Source organism: Bos indicus, chromosome X (genome assembly GCF_029378745.1).
Source record: "Bos indicus isolate NIAB-ARS_2022 breed Sahiwal x Tharparkar chromosome X, NIAB-ARS_B.indTharparkar_mat_pri_1.0, whole genome shotgun sequence".
In the NCBI taxonomy this organism is placed as follows: Eukaryota; Metazoa; Chordata; class Mammalia; order Artiodactyla; family Bovidae; genus Bos; species Bos indicus.
In genome coordinates, this window is record NC_091789.1 from 148,584,588 (window position 1) to 148,590,241 (window position 5,654).

Below are 5,654 nucleotides of genomic sequence, written 5' to 3' on the forward strand. Positions count from 1 at the left end.
TTTCATTTTGTTGATTGTTTCTCTTGCTGTGCAGAAGCTTCTTTGTTTGGTTTAGTCCTGAGTGGTTTTTCTTGCTGCTGTTGTTGTTGCTTATGCCTTTGAGGTCCAGAAAAATCGTTGTCAAGACCAGTGTCAAGAAGTATTTCTGGGACTTCCCTCGTGGTCCAGTGGTTAAGACTTCATCTTCCAATGCAGGGGCTGTGACTTCAGTCCCTCGTCTGAGAACTAAGGTCCCACGGGCCTCATGTCCAAAGAACCAAAGCAAAAAGCAGAAGCAATATTGGAAGAAATACAATAAAGACTTCAAAATGGTCTGTACCAAAAAAATCCTTTAAGAAAAGAGTATTTCTTTCCAACCCCGGCCCTGCAGGATGGCTCCCGCAAAGAAGGGCGGCGAGAAGAAGAAGGGCCGGTCCGCCGTCAACTAGGTGGTGACAAGAGAATCTACATTCACAAGCGGGTCCATGGAGTGGGTTTCAAGAAGTGTGCCCCTAGGGCACTCAAAGAAATCCGAAAGTTTGCCATGAAGGAGATGGGAGCCCCGGATGTGCTCATTGACACCAGGCTCAACAAAGCCGGCTGGGCCAAAGGGATCAGGAATGTCCCATACTGTCCAGAAGACTTAATGAAGATGAAGACTCGGCAGACAAGCTCTATACTTTGGTTACCTACATGCCCGTCACCACCTTCAAAAATCTACAGACAGTCAATGTGGATGAGAACTAATTGCTGATGGTCCAAAAAAGTTATTGAACTGCCAAAAAAAAGAGTATTTACACTGTGTTTTTTTTCTAAGAGTTTGATGGTTTCTGGCCGTTCATTTTAAGTTTTAACCTATTTCAAGTTTATGTTTGTGGATGGTATAAGACAGAGGTCCAGTTTCATTATTTTCTCGTGGTTATCTAGTTTTTTCATCAGTATTTATCAAAGAAACTATGCATTGAGTATTATTGGCTTTTTTGTTCAATATTGCAGGCGGATGCTTTACCATCTGAGCTGCCAGGGAAACCCCTGTTCAGTGTTAGCTGACGTATATTACATGCCAGTTTTAAGCTGTGATAATTCTAGGCAGACCATAAATTCTGACATGTGTGGGATTCTTCAGTAATTTAACTCTGGGGAATCAAAGGGCTGTCATATTGACACAGGTTATCCAAAGCAAGAATCAACTCACCCTGGCTTATATTCATTCTTTCCTTTGGAATGTCCAGTCCATGCCAGCTAAAAGAATAAATAATCACATGATTACTAACATTCAAATTTAAAGTCATGTGAAATGAAAGTAGCTCAGTCTCAGTCGTAGCTGACTCTCTGTGACTCTGTGGACTATATAGTCCATGGAATTCTCCAGGCCAGGATACTGGAGTGAGTAGCCTTTCCCTTCTCCAGGGGGATCGTCCCAACCCAGGGATGGAACCCAGGTCTCCCGCGTTGCAGGCGGATTCTTTACTAGCTCAGCCACCAGGGAAGCCCATGTGAAGTAAATTGGTGTCTTAATGTTCTTTTTAAAAAAATTCTTATGTATTTGTTTTTGACTGTGCTGGGTCTTCTTCCTTTGAGGGTTTTTCTCTGGTTCTTGTGGCAAGTAGAGTGGGGTAGTCTCTCCTTGTGGTTCATAGGCGTCTCATTCTGGTGTCTTCTTGCAGACCACAGGCTCGAGGATACGTGGGTATGTGGGCTTCAGTGTTGTGGCATCTGGGTTTACTTGCTCTGAGGCATGTGGGTTCTTCCTGGATCAGGGATGCAAACTGTGTCTCCTGCCTCGGCAGACAGATCCTTTACCAGTGCACCACCAGGAAACCGGCCGCCCCGCAGCCCCGCCCCACTGGTGTCTTAATATTCTTCTTTTTTTAAAATTTAAATTTATTTATTTTAATCGGAGGCTAATTACTTTACAGTATTGTATTGGTTTTGCCATACATCCACATGAATCCACCATGGGTGTATTCTTAAGGTAAGTTTCCCGTTAGCAAATCGTGGTTTCCAATATTCTGCGATCTGACCCACCTGGTGTAATCCTCTCACAGCGTATATTTGGGTGAAGTGTGTGATGACGACCGTCAGACAGGAAAATGACAACATGGTGCACACGTGCCCGAAATTCTCTGCTGTTTTGTAGGGAGGCAGGTTGTGTAGGGCCAGTGGCTTTGAGCAATCCTAGGGGAGCAGGAACCATCTCAACGTTTCCAGGTGCTGACGGGCCTAACACAAGACTTGGTGTCTCAGATCGACACGTTATACTTGCAGCTCCTCTTCCTTTCTTCTCGTGGAAGTGCTAATAAGTAGGAAAATGGCCAAGAGGCTGTCAAAAAAGAAACAAAAAAAAAAAAAAAAGGAAAAGATATCTGTCTGTGACGTGACTGCATTTTAAAACAGGGAATGAAACCCTGTTGACACTACTGTTCCATCATGTTTGTGTTTTAGAAACTATTCCTGTATTGTGCTTGGTGACATACCCGAAATCAACTTGAATAGATTTTGCTGGTTAATCAGAGAGAGGAAGGAAAGAAGAGAAAGAGAAAGTACGTTTAATATTGAAGATCATTATTTAGAATTTAAGGCTGCACCCACCCGCCTCTGTTTGATAGTCAAGAATACTGTATTTATTACCAGCAAATAGGTCTTTTGCAAGAATTATCTGAAGGCAAGATGGCACTGGGTTAGTTTTGTCATAAGCATGACTCATGGGGACTTCACTGGTGGCCCAGTGGCTAAGACTCCTCCTTCCATTGGAGGGAGTGCGCGTTCCATCCCTGTTAGAGGAGCTAAAATCGAACATGCCTGGCGGGCCAGAAAAGCCAGAGCCTAAGAGAGAAACCATATTGTAACGAAATCAATAAGGAGCTTAAAAATGGTCCATATTTTTTTTTTAAATCTTGAAAAACAAATGATGCATGGAAAAGAAAGAAAAGGAAATAAGGAAATGCTCTTCCTTCTAAAGTCAACCAAAGTTGTACGTGTGGTCTTATCCAACCCAAGTGTATCAAGTGGATGCAATGTTTCTTCATGTTCTTCACTCTGTCCTTCATATGGGACTCATATTTGCCGGGTTGCTCTTTGGGAAGATACCACATGTGTGTATGCTCATACATATGTGATATATAGCAATGTTCTGGGGGAGAAAAGCCATGAACCAGGATATATTTCTCTCTCCTGGTTTAATTCTGTGAAGCATATTCTATTTTTATACACCAGTACTGGTTTGTCCAAAGAATTGATGCCTTTGGAACTGAGGTGCTGGAGAAGACCCCTGAGAGCCCCTTGAACAGCAAGGAGATCAACCCCGAAAACTTGTTGGGAGGACTGATGCTGATGCTCCAGCATGCTGATGCAAATAGCTGACTCATTGGAAAAATCCAACGAGGGCTGGAGGAGAAGAAGGCGTCAGAGGATGAGATGGCTAAACGGCATCACTGATGAAACGAACATGAACTTGGGCGGACCTCAGGAGACGGTGAGGGACAGAGGCCTGGCGTGCTGCACTCCATGGGGTCGCAAAGAGTTGGACAAGACTGGGCGACTGAACAAGAACTAATATGTCTGTCTGTACCATTCCAAAGCTCCAGGGCACCATCAGAAATGTATAAATTCTTACCAGTTGAAACATTCTCCCAACATTATGCAGTGGGTGATACATAGAGAGTTTAAATACAGCACTTCTGATCAAGAAGTTACTGCAACAGGGGACTTCGATGATGGTCCATTAGTTAAGACTTGACCTTCTAAATGCAGGGGGCACAGGTTCGATCCCTGTTCAGGGAACCATTAAAGATCATACATGCACCCCAGTGTTCACTGCAGCACTGTTTACAATAGCTAGGACGTGGAAGCAACCTAGATGTCCATCGGCAGACGAATGGATAAGAAAGCTGTGGTACGTAGACACAATGGAATATTACTCAGCCATGAAAAAGAATGCATTTGAGTCAGTTCTAAGGAGGTGGGTGAACCTGGAGCCTATTATACAGAGTGAAGTAAGTCAGAAAGATAAACACCAATACAGTATACTAATGCATATATATGGAATTTAGAAAGACGGTAACGATGACCCAAAAAGGAAGAGACCAGGAGACACGGATGTAAAGAACAGACTTTTGGAGTCTGTGGGAGAGGGCAAGGGTGGGACGATGTGGGAGAATGGCATCGAAACATGTATATTATCACATGTGAAATAGATCGCCAGTCCAAGTTCGATGCATGAAGCAGGGAACTCAAAGCCAGTGCACTGGGACAACCCTGAGGGATGGGATGGGGAGGGAGGTGGGAAAGGGCTTCAGGATGGGGGACACATGTACACCCATAGCTGATTCATGGCAAAACCCACCACAATATTGTACAGTAATTAACCTCCAATTAAAATAAATAAATACTTTTTCTTAAAAGATCACATGCTTCGAAGTGCAGCCAAAAAAAAAAGGGGGGGGGGCAACGTGAGAGATACATTTAAGAATTTGTTTCATTCTTGGAGCCAAAGATAAATAGGAAAAAAATACGTGTTTAAGACAACTTGTTCTGGTGCTGTTTCCTGGTTTCTAGATGGTAGATATTGTGCAACTCCCACGATGGTTTGCTGCTACATTTTCTTCTCCATAAAATTGAGTTAATAATGCTTATCCTTCTCTGAGGTTTTTTTTTTTTTTATTATTCTGAAAGAAAAAAAAGAGAAAATGCTTGGAAAGCACTATATAAATTCCACAGCTTTATAAAGATGAAAAGTAGGATTACTCACTCATATTTTTATGCTTCACTTGAAACCTCAATAAAAGAGTCCTTCCTATAAAGGGCAGTTTTGCTTCTTCCTGAAATAAATTCTGATACTAGAAAGCATCAGATTTCTTTTTCGTTAATGAGAAATGGGGGATAGCCCTGATAGTCCAGTGGTCAAGATGTTGGCTTCCAGAGCACCGAGTGTGGGTTCAGTCCCCGGTCTGTGGGCTAACCCACGTGCCTGCTGCTGCTAAGGCGCTTCAGTCGTGTCCGACTCTGTGCGACCCCAGAGATGGCAGCCCACCAGGCTCCCCCGTCCCTGGGATTCTCCAGGCAAAAACACTGGAGTGGGTTGCCATTTCCTTCTCCTACCCACATGCCTGGTGGCCAGAAAAAAAAAAAAAAAAAAAAAACAATGTAAAACAGAAGACATATTGTAATAAGTTCAGTGAAGACTTTTCAAAATGGTCCATGTCAAAAAAATCTTTTAAGAAAATGGAGAGACAATTTCTTACAGTATTTTCTACCACTGTCTTGAATACAAATGTGTGAGATGGACTTTTGTGTGAAAGGCATTCTTTAAAGTGACCGATTCGCTAGGACTTTGACAGTTATCCAACCATCATGCTCATTGTAGCATTGCATTCCTGTAGACTTCAGCGTTAACAATGCAGACAGGTGAGCACAGCTGTATTTGAACTTCTAAGCTATCTGAGAATACAATAGGATCTGGGTTCATTGAGGATTCATTCAGGGCTCGGACACTCAGTCATCTCTATTTGGCAATCCCGTGGACTGTAGCCCACCAGGCTCCTCTGTCCATGGGATTCTCCAGGCAAGAATGCTGGAGTGGATTGGCATGCCCTTCTCCAGGGGATCTTCCCGACCCAGGAATCGAACCCGAGTCTCTTGCATCTCCTGCATTAGCAGGCAGGTTCTTGATCAGT

At 43.3% G+C, this 5,654-nt stretch overlaps 1 pseudogene; it reads left to right on the forward strand.

The window, feature by feature from the left end:
* Positions 1-371: 371 nt before the first annotated feature.
* Positions 372-767, forward strand: LOC139181748 (large ribosomal subunit protein eL31-like; annotated as a pseudogene).
* Positions 768-5,654: the final 4,887 nt, after the last annotated feature.